Genomic DNA, 12,403 nt, shown 5'->3' with positions numbered 1-12,403 from the left:
ACCAACGAATAGTGGGATTGACCGTCACATTTACTAACGCCCAAACGGCTGAAAAGGCGAGCATGATTGGTGTGACGGGGATTCGAACCCGCAGACTGCGAGTCGAGCGCCCTAACCACTTGGCAATGCTGGGCCGTTATGTCATTAATGACATGCATCCTTCTGTCAGCATTTGTTGGAGGAACACCTTTACTCAAATTAGGTTGTATTCGTTCTATTTTGATACTTATTTGTTTGTTTGTATTGAGGTATCTGCTGTGTCCAACACAGGAATCAAACTCCGTATTTTAGAGTTGTAACTCAGTAGGCTTACCACTGTCCCACTGTCCCGGGGGGCCCTTTGATATTTTATATAAGTCTTCTATGTCTCTCCTCCAGTGACAGTATTCCTCCTTCTGTAGATACTAAGCCTCATTCACTTGCTCATGGCAGTGAAATTTCTACTACTGGCTAGGGTTAATTTCAAGGAAATCAAGTACTGTGCAGTGTTTGGCTAATGTCTATTGGCAGCTTAAAGTTGCTGATCCTTAGTGGCTATATTTGCTAATGGCACACATCCTGAACCCTACTGAAGTAACAATGTTTGTTCCTTCTATAGGTCTTCTTTAGCTCTAATAAGACTTTATGCCTTTGGTTTCCTCTAACAATGTCTTGAAAGCTGACATCCACGTAAAGTGGAAGGTCTGTGGAAAGTTTACCAAGATGTGTTGTGTACGATTAACTGTGCTTTCCTTACTAGAATGTGGTTGCAACTGAAATTTCGTATTCGCCAGTGAAGTGTTATCGAGGCCATGAGGCTGAGGATGATCCACGATGAAAAACAAAACAACAACTCCGAAACCAGCACAGAACGAGGAACGTCGTTCTTATAAAGCAGCCATTCCCAAACTGTGTTCCGCGAACTAAATCAGCAATGGCGGATAGACTGTTTAAATAGAATTACACTGACAGAAGTGAGTGTCATTCCTTTTTTCATAGTCTTAGGTGAATCATACTTTTATTATGTGCCGTGTGCAATAATTGTACTATAGAATGACAGAATATACATATTTTCGCATAGCTGTTCTGTTAAACTGGAAGGCCAACAGCACCCATCCCACCTCTTTGGTTATTCTGATACGACCGAATAACAGGATTTGACCGTTATTCTCATAGCGCATACGATACCATACTGACTGACTTGACAGAAATTTAGGTGTTAAACCAGGAATGCTCAGGAATTTGGGTATTCCTCTTCGCCCCTCTCATGGCTGAGATACCGTGTTTCTTCCGGTGTAGGGGTTGTATTAGGTTTTTAGCTGACTGATATTGAATGGGAGACAAGAAAAACTGAGAAAATTTGTTTGGAAATATACGTGTAGGTGACGTCTTGTTTCCGAAGCGTTCGTCTTACCTACACGAGCGTTAATCTCTGGCTCAGAGTGGACCGGGGCTGTTTTTTATTGAATAATAGTTATGTACAATATATCAAAATACAAAATGACATACATTTTTGCAATATTGTTGAGATGATTAGAAATGCTATTAACATAATTCCGATCGTATGGTATGAATAAGAATGTTTTTCATTTAATATTCCAATACTGTAGGAATCATTAAGAACTACGTTAAAATGATATTTGGGGATTTTGGCACCTTGATTAAAAATATTTTCAGTACAGTTTATCAGCACTGTATGTACATTGCCAGGACTGTTGCCATCAAATGTTTTTAGACTTTGTGTGGAAATGATTGGGAACAATCTCGCTATATTGTTTTGGCATTAGGAACATTGCAATTATGACTAACATTGTGTGGGCATGTCTGGGAAAACAGTTGGATCCGGTAGCTTATTATAATATAATGTTCCTGCGAAATGCAAATACAACAAGAAATAATGTTAGTCAATGAGAACCTTCAAATGTACACTCATTTTTTTCTTTCTTTTTACCATAACCCTTCAACTATAATTCATTGGTTGAAAGTTGGATTTGGATATCTAGCAAGGGATTTATTTTCCTTGAATAATTCTGCATGTGTAACTCGTTCTAATCACTGAGATTAAGTGCATTTTATATTTATAGAAAGAAGCCTTTCTCAAGCCGATAGCCATATTTACACGTTACTCCCAACACCGCAACTTTCATTGTATCAAGGTTCTCCGAAGTCAGTCTTATACCACGCATGTTAAGAAACTATTCACAGAACCTCAACTATACGTGGACGTAAACCTCTGGCAGGGAAGCCTATTGGCGCTGCTCTGAGGAAATTATCCGGACGAATAGTTTTTACTTTGATTCCAGTTTCTTCGACTATCATTCTCATGAAAATAGCCATGTGGCTGGAAGATAACAAACTTTTGGTTTATAAACTTTAACAATTTCAATTCCTTGTTCATTATCTTGTTAACGGTACCAGAAGAATTTAACAGTTTTTTAACCGGAGAATTCTCATTCGAATTATGATTTTCACTTTTTGGATTAGGGTGATATTCCGAATTGACCATGGTAAGGTTTCAGAGTTCGTTCCTTTCCCAAATGCTCTACTATGCAAGCTTCTTGAAGTCGAATCTTTTCTAGAAATGTTGAAATGCCGTGTCTCTTGGCTCTACGTATTTTTAAACAGGTATTTCATTGTGAAGAATTGTGACATATGACCTCAATCAAAAATCACCAAGGCAGCATTATATAGATGTGTCCTTGACGTCACACTTTGTATCTGCGAGATTCGCCATTGTATTGACATATACATTTCGTTTATATAATATACGATTAACCCTCTGTATACGGCCAAAATAAACATCAGGGAGTTTAGATAGGAATTGTACCAAATCATAATGTTTTTAATGTAAATGTTTCTGGCAGTTTTAAAGTTAACACAAATAACAGCTACGTTTGAAAAGAAAGTTTCTTGTTCAAGTGTTATGAAACATGTACCACTGATTCACAGCAAGTCAGCCATGTTCAACATGCAAGCGAAGCATGAAATAGAACAAAACTGTTCTATGAAATGAAATGTCGCCACAAGAAGTTGGCATTAGTACGTTCAAACACGGAAGTAAGTCGTTTTAAAGAATAAGTAATAAGAAATAAAAGACTAGATCAAAGAAAGGCTGTTTTGAAACGTAAAAAATGTCATTATAACTTACCATGACATTACAGAAGTTTCACATTTTTGCAGAAACTGTTTTTTTTTTATATTTTCTTCCTCAATTATTTTGAAGAATAATACCCTAACTTATATGTATAATGTCTGAATTGTTCTTTATTTACCTGTAACCCACATTTGTGGACTTCTTGGTCCCCTGTTTGCCTTTGTCCATGGTTCTTGATGAGAAGTGGAAATTCCTGAAATTGGTCAAATTCAGTGACAGGTGACGAATCCAGGAATAAAGGGTGTATATAAACTGAGCCACACCTTTTATTTTCTCTCTGAAATACACAATTTTGGTGAGGTAAGAAAGAAAAATTACACTGAACTACAGTAACATTGCCGATATGTAATATGGTTGTAAACATTTTAATAGAGTTTTAGTTTGGGGCTTATGAACAAAGTGGGCGAGAAAGATTATACCGCATGTTATTATGTTGTAAAACGAATTCATCACTGTACGAATTACATGAACATGTATGTATGTGTTTGTGTTTTTATGTTTGCACTTGTTTTTAAAGGATGAATGTATGTATGGGCAGCTGCATCATTTTCATAAAAAGCTCATTAAATAGATCATAGTTTTTGTACCAATATTAATAATATTTTAATGCACCATTCTTATTTACTACTAGTTTGGAGAAAATAAAGGCTCATAAATATCATTATTTATTAGTAATTAGTCCCAAGAATGAACATTGCTTCTATAGTTAATATCATCATTAAATAGTAATTACTCCCAACAATGAACATTGTTTCTATAGTTAATATCATCATTAAATAGTAATTACCTCCAAGAACGAACATTGCTTCTATAGCTAAGATCATCATTAAATAGTAATTACTCCCAAGAACGAACATTGCTTCTATAGCTAAGATCATGATCAAATAGTAATTACCCCCCAAAACGAACATTGCTTCTATAGCTAATATCATCATTAAATAGTAATTAACCCCGAAAACGAACATTGTTTCTATAGTTAAGATCATCATTAAATAGTAATTACCCCCGAAAACGAACATTGTTTCTATAGTTAAGATTCAACATTGAATAGTAATTACCCCAAGAACGAACATTGTTTCTATAGTTAAGATCATGATCAAATAGTAATTACCCCCGAAAACGAACATGGCTTCTATAGCTAATATCATCATTAAATAGTAATTACTCCCAAGAACGAACATTGCTTCTATAGTTAATATCATCATTAAATAGTAATTACCCTCAAGAACGAACATTGTTTTTATAGTTAATATCATCATTAAATAGTAATTACCCCCAAGAACGATTGTTTGTTTGTTTGTTATGAATTTCGCGCAAAGCTACACGAAGGCTATCTGCGCTAGCCGTCCCTAATTTACCAGTGTAAGACTAGAGGGAAGGCAGCAAGTCATCACCGCCAACTCTTGGGCTACTCATTTACAAACGAATAGTGGGATTGACCGTCACATTATAATGCCACCATGGCTGAAAGGGCGAATATGTTTGGTGTGACGGGGATTCAAACCCGCGACCCTCAGATTGCGAGTCGAGCTCCCTAACCACCTGGCCATGACTTAGGTAGAGAAAACGACCAAATTAATAAATACTGTATATATATATATATATATATTAAACCTTGGATTTTGTGAAGGCATCAGAAACATCGAAAACATGAATATAAAATTAAAAATTTTAATTTTGCTTATGATTTCTATTTCACGTGTGCTTTCCGGAATGTCCGAAAAGAAACTAGGCACATTATAAAGCTTTATTTCTCTTTAGCCAAACAAATATTCAAAACACTATTCAAATTTATTTGTGTTTCTTTGTTTTAAGTAAAAATCTGCATCATGAGCTATCTTTGCTATGCCCACCTCAAGTATCGAACCCTGAATTTCAGCACTATAAGCCCTCAGCCTACCTCTCAGCCATCGGGGAGTGTTTGCTTTTGATTACGTCAGTGAGCTATCCTCCATGGCGGCGTTTCTCGAACTGTAGTACCCCGAGGACACCTTTTAATTTATTTATTTTTTGCTGACCCCAAACCTATCGATAATTTTTTTTTCTGAAAAAAGAGAAGATTCCATATACATGAAAAGCTGTATTCCAAAATTAAATGTTTTAATTCATATGGATTTTATTTTACGAAAAACATTTTTTTATTTTATAAATCATATTTTTATGAAATTTTGGACACGACTCGCGGCCCCCATTTGGGAAAACGCTGCCTTATGGTAATGAGTAAAACATTTAGGTTACCATGCTGACGACTGTAGTTAAACTGGCTTCTGAAATAAACAGGAATTATCAATAACGTTCAGATAAGAACATTTGAAATACAACAAATAATTGCATAATCTAAAAGTTTCAAATATAAGACATATATATATATATATGTGTGTGTGTGTAACAACTAAATAAACAGTAGTCAGCTGGACAACAATAGATAAATTAATATTTATTCCTGAGAAGAAGCAATAAGAAATAGAGGACTAAATTAAAGAAAATTTGTAAAAAATATAATTATTAATTTGTCGTGAAATTACGGTAAGTTTCACATTTCTGCAAGAAAAGTTTTTCTATATTTTCTCCCTGAATTATTTTGAGGTGTATCGATATTTGTGCAGTACTGTATTATTATTGTTATGGTTACACGTTAGGAGCGTTTCTAGCACCAGCTAAAGAACTGACTCTCCTCCCTGTATTTATGTGGTCCTTTAGCGGCATGCTTTTGATTGTTTATTCCATGTAGCGTAGCGTCGTCAGTATATTTGAGTTATTTATTAACTGATTTGTTCCCCAAGGGGTCAGCAGCAAGTCTGCAGACTTACAATGCTACAATCCGGGGTTCGATTCCTTGTGATGGACAGAGTGCAGATAGCCCATTGTGTTGCTTTGCTCTAAAACAAGCAAACAGTTATTTTATTTATTTTTCCTTTATTTACCTATTTAAAATTAAATATTATCTATAATTTGCACCATGTTCACAATGCAAATAAGTGGGAATTGCGATTTTAATACAAAGAAGTCAACATCAAGACTATTAATCGCTGCTCAACGCTATAGCAGCAGGGCAAACAAAAGTAAGTCCAGCCTAACATCAACTACCTAGTTTATAATTTCACAAACTAAACAAATTACAAAAGGTTAAATATGTTATATTAAAACGATGTTCAATATGAAAATCAGCAAGTCACATGATAAACACAGTCGATAAAAAGTCGTGGTGGAATGGAAAGTACCAGAATTACATTTTGACATTGTCTGATGTTTCGTAGGTAGTGTGATGTAACCGAAAGTTGAACCCTTTTGGATAGGGTATTTATCAGCCCTTTTAGACGAAAAATATTGATACACACAAATCATAAAGATGTACTCAAATCGGAAATTTAGAATTTCCAAGGCTGGGATATCCCTTGTACTTAATAGCATTAGAAAACAAAGCGATATGGATTAACATGGGGCACCTGGTTCATCCAAAAAGAGGCCTGCAACAAGTTATACCCCCAGCTGTGATAAGCAAAGTGCGATGTCTGTAATGCAGATGAGAATCCATAAACACAAAAGTCAGTGGAAAAAGTTGTCTATGTGTCTCAGGCAACAGTACGTAACATAATTAATAGGGATCTCTGTCTGGAAATGTTACATAAGTCATGTGAACATAAGTTTCTTCCACGACATATCCGTTCAACCATTACATACCTAAAGCGGATGGAGAATGAAATTGGTATTCATGATATTCCATATAAAGACATACCAGTCAAGTTACTGGATGTTGGGCTCATGGATTTTTGTGTGATCAGACTGTTGAAACGGTCGCAGGTCAACAATCGTCTTCGCACACTAGATGAATTATTGAAATCAAACATGGTATGCTTTGGACGTGACAGCCTTATGTCGGAGTATTTTGCAATATAAAATATGCTGCAGGGGTGTTGTAAAGATGCACGGTTGTCAGATAGAGCATAACTGGACATGGTGATATGGACTGTAACGACGTGGTGAGACTCAAAAATCATTTTGATATAACGTACCCAGTCTCTGTCATCCAAGATAACTAGCATGTTTCATGGGATGGAAGAGTTGTTTTATAGACTAGATTAATATTTCTTAATTTATTTTCTCTTGAGAGAAGAATGGTAAGAGGTGATATTATTGAAATTTACAAGATCACACAGGAGACCGATAGAGGTCTCTGATTTCTTTGTGCTATAGCCTATATTCTGAAAATAACAGGATGAGAGCACAATGTTCGAGATTTGAAAAAGGCAAGTCAGGTTCCATTTAAGACAGCTTTATTTTTCTAACAGGTTAAGTGGCTTATGTAAAGAGTTGTTTGTCATCGACAGTAGGTGAAAGGCTGCGCTTTACAATAGTTTAAGAAAATAATTTATAATTTTCATAAAAATAAAAAGTGGGTCTACAATTTTATTTTTATCCAGGGTGGGGTGCAAGGACAGTTCTTGGAGGACCAAGTAGTTCCTTGTTGTCCATGTACTTTGTTAACAACATTATAGTAACATGTAGAACTTAAACTACTTGCACATTTTTAAATTTTAATTGGGTTATCAAAATTTCATTACTCACAATCGTGATATTAACTGACGTAGACCCTCCAAGTGGAGAGTTTTTTTTTGTTTGCTTTTGAATTTCGCGCAAAGCTACACGAGGGCTATCTGCGCTAGCCGTCCCTAATTTAGCAGTATAAGACTAGAGGGAAGGCAGCTAGTCACCACCACCCAACGCCAACTCTTGGGCTACTCTTTTACCAACGAATAGTGGGATTGACCGTCACATTATAACGCCCCCACGGCTGAACGGGCGAACATGTTTGGTGTAACGGGGCCAAGTGGAGAGAACAAATTGAAATGTAAGTTGTTGTTTACTACCGCTCGCTTGACTCAATTATCTGTCTCTATACCCCTATCTGCAATTATTTGCAGGGCTTATATAGAAAAAAAAGAGGGCGCCTAGAAAAGACTAGAGTTGCCAGGAAAAGTAAAGATCCTTTGAGAATCTCATGACGTGTTACCAGCGTCACATGACTTCAGCTGTCGTAACAGTATGTAAATACATGATTGTTAGCAATATATTGTTATACTTTGCAAACTAATGTTATAGCAGTAAATAAACGGAAGTCTGTTGCAAACAGAAGTAGATAAATATTTAATCATCAATAATAAATTACTATTCTCTCTTAGCTAATAAACTAAATAACCGGTAGTCTGCTGCACGATAACAGTATGTAAATACTTAATTGTCAATAGTACATTACTATTCTATCTAAACGAATACTGTTGTATTGGATTTCGTGAGCTTTCTATAGCATTTTTATTATGCCTACTTGAATACATTTATATGATAAAAAGAATTCGACACAGTCGATTTAACTATTAATTTCAATGAGAGAACTTTAACATAATGTAGCTTATACCTGTACTGTTCGGTTTATTTAAAACAACTTTACAGATATTCACGTTTAATGAAGTGATACGATTTTATTGAATAATAATCGAGATCTATTAAATCCGTAGGTTAAGTCATCGCAAATGAAGCAATTTCTGTTGATTTTATAATAATTCAAATAGCTACGTATCGTTAATCCTAGTCATTCTACAAAGGAGCTCGCAAACTTGAAGTTAAAACTTATTGCTTGGTTAAGAATCTGTTATGAGTGTATTTTCATTGAATTCAACACATGTAACTTACCAGTACAATGTGCTTAGTGAACAGAGCATTGTATTTAAGAATGTATGATTATTGTTATTATTATTATTGTCAATAGAGCATGTAAACTATCTAAGAAACAGGCGACAGCTACGCTCCGGTTCTCTCGAAACAATATACGATATCAGAATTCAGTAAGCTGATAAGAATTGTTTGTATTAAGGTCCATTAACATACATATATATATATTGTTCATTTTGTGTCAGTAACCAGCCATCGTTTTCTTATGATAATATTAGTTGATAATGATTTGTAGCCCTTTACACATTTATTACGTTAAACACGCGAGAACCATTAACTCCCAAACTGCTTCATTTTCAAACCTATTTCCCTGTGACTACTTATGTAAACTATTATATAAATTAATCTTATTTGTTCAATTGATGAAGAAAACTGAAATCAATGTCTGACAATAAGGAAGCCAGTGTTGTTTGTTTGTTTGTAATTAAGCACGAAGCTACACAATGGCCTATCTGTGCTCTGCTCACCACGGGTATCGAAAACCCGGATTCTAGCGTTGTAAGTCACTGGTGGGCCAGAAGCCAGTGAACCCTCAGAACTATTACTCTGAATGTTTGAAAGGACGCTCTAATCTTTGTCTAGTAAGGCAAAACAAGTAGAGGTAAAGTTTGTTTGACTTCATATATAGGTTAAGATTAATTTAACTATCAGTAAAATAAGAACTAAAAATATCTGACGGAAATGTAAAGCCTGGATATTCTATACAATGAAACCGAAATAATTCTTTATAAGATACAACTTTTTTTTTATCCACATGCTATGTTCTATTTTCTATACAATTCATGTAGACACAAATAATAAAGTTTTACTTGTTTATGTTTATATTCGTCCACTATACATTGAATCACTGGTGCGAAAAACAATTATTAAATGAGAAAATAAATTATGACAAAAATATAACATTTTAAATGTTCCACTTTAGAATTTTTGCTGAAAAATGTTTTATCATAAAAAAGAAAATATATTGTTTTTTAGAAATTTATTTAATTGTTTGGTGTCCGCATATACTTCCTGTCATTAGCAATACCTATGATAAAAGATACAGGTGCTTTATGCCTTTTTCTATTCATTTCGAATTATCATGTTTATTATGCTTTAGTGGATTAACTATCCTGTTCCATCATATTGTGAAGTCAACTGTCAAGATCAAACAAAACGTCTTCTTTACGTAAAGTTGATGTTCAATAACTAAACGAACGGAATCAGTTGGGTAATTATATTCAATTTCATCAAGAACCTTTGAACTTTTACAGTATTATCCCCCCCCCCCGTGTTTAAACATTATAATGTCAGTTGTCATCAACCTTATTTACCGATCTGGTTGCTATGCTCTAAACAACTACCGTAATGTTATAAAAATGTGGTATTATTCAGAAGAGGCCGGCCACATGACAACCTATGTAATTCCTAATAATGCTTAACGATACTGACTGGAGTATATAATACATTTTTTGTTTTAAAGTATAAGAATTGTTCACTATCGTTTAGAAACTATATAAAATCTTACATGCTGAGTTGGAATGAACAGAATTTGTAACCCAGTAAATTTATAAACTATGATGCTTATAGTACCTGAAGTTTTGTATAATTTTTAAGCGAAAAGATAGTTTATCTTATCAAATATTTTTGAAATAATCACTTGATTTATAACTAAAGGTTCATTTTCGGTTATGTTCATTTGTCAAAATTGTATTTGAATGTCAAGAACATAGTTATATGGGTAGTATAAAGACAGACTAGTGAAAGTGTAAGTTTTAAGTTATTGCATGATATTTAAATAAGCGTCCTTTTCAGGATAATAATAGTAAAAGGTAGGACTAGATATAGAAACTAAAACTATAATCAGTAAGTATGTTACAACATAATCGGCTGTCTTGTTCAATATTTGCTACCAACCTTTATAAAAAACGTACGCAGTTAAATGTAAGTTGAAATCTGTATGCTGTTTTATGAAAGTATAGTAGCACCATCATCCTTTGTAAATCCCATGCACAATACATCTGGTAAGATCATCCGCCTATAGGACCTTAGTAGCATCGCCCGCCTAGTAGCGTTATCCACCTTTGTAAAACATACTTAATTAAATATATGAACATAAATTGAAATCTGTATGCAATCCTAATGAATAATTTCTGCTTTTGTAAGACACACAATAAACCTAGTAACGCCTATAGTCCTTGTAATAGTAACAGCATCCGCCTATAATAACACAATACACCTGGAAGACCTAAGTATCACCGTTCGCCTATAGTAACAGCATCCGACTTTAGTAACACCGTCCACCTACAGTATCAGGCCTCCTAGAATCGAACCATGATATCCCCCCTCCCATTGATAACTGTGCTGTTTGGTATCAGTGTATTATACAATACTTTACGTAATACTCAGATGTCTACTATGCAATAGTTATGTGATAGCCAGGTGTATATTACGTAATAGTTAGGTAACATGCTGGCAGCGTCTTTTTATCTCTTCTCACGTGGTGACCCCCATTGACGCGGCATCCTTTTGGCACGTTAAGGGGTTATATAACATTTTTTTCAATAACATCCTTACACTGTAAATTTGAACAATACATTACTATACAAATAAGATAACATTTAATAAGTTCCAACCTTTCATCCACCCTCGGATTTACTTAATAAAGCTGACATCTGACAATCTTAAATCTCAATACCTTTTATAAATGAAGGTTAAAAATATTATGTACAAATTAGTAGAGAAAATATTAAGTGATGTTGAAGACAAATGTAAGAGCATTGAATAACATATAAGAATATTTTACTTGGTCCTCGTACGCCAGAAATTTACAGCTGGAAATAGTTAACATTTAAAGTATTAAAATGTTTACAAAAAATTCCTTATAAATAGTTGTGGGATTATGAAATTTTTTTGAATCCACTAATATCCAACGAATCCATTAATAATCGCGTGACGCCCTTAAACAGTTTAATCAGAAAGAAAAGATTACTGATACAAAACAGTGGAATTGTGGAAAAGTGCTTGCTAATTTATCTTTAGTTTCCATTTTTCATTATTTATTTTTACTTCACCATAAATTAATATTTCTAACAATATGTGCTCGATACCTTTTAAGAAAATATTTTAGTTCGATCACATTGCCATGTTACACATTTATATATTTCCATGTTAATGCTATAAAACATAAGTAGCGTCGTTAGTATTAACTCGAATTATGTTTCGGTAGAAAGGCATGCTGTTTTTATATTGTTTCTTCTCATTTTATTATTTTTCCAAACATTTTTTTCAATCGATCCCCATTCCTTAATTTCTCGCCGAATTGACTTGAAACTTGGTAGGGTTATACCTTGGTCCAATACGCCCTGACACATTTTTCATTTTGTTTTATTTAGTCCTCTAAGATCATCCCAAAAATGTATGTTTTGGTCTCTTGTGCGATCATATTTAAAAAAATCAAAATGATAATTTGCACATATATACACCTGGAAAAAGTTAAGCACCCCCCGTGTTTTTCAAGTGATTCAGATTCGACGTTCTTGTGACTGATTATAAATTACCATT

The sequence above is a fragment of the Limulus polyphemus genome, unplaced genomic scaffold (genome assembly GCF_000517525.1).
Source record: "Limulus polyphemus unplaced genomic scaffold, Limulus_polyphemus-2.1.2 Scaffold2916, whole genome shotgun sequence".
NCBI classification, from domain to species: domain Eukaryota; kingdom Metazoa; phylum Arthropoda; class Merostomata; order Xiphosura; family Limulidae; genus Limulus; species Limulus polyphemus.
This window is presented reverse-complemented; position numbering follows the sequence as displayed.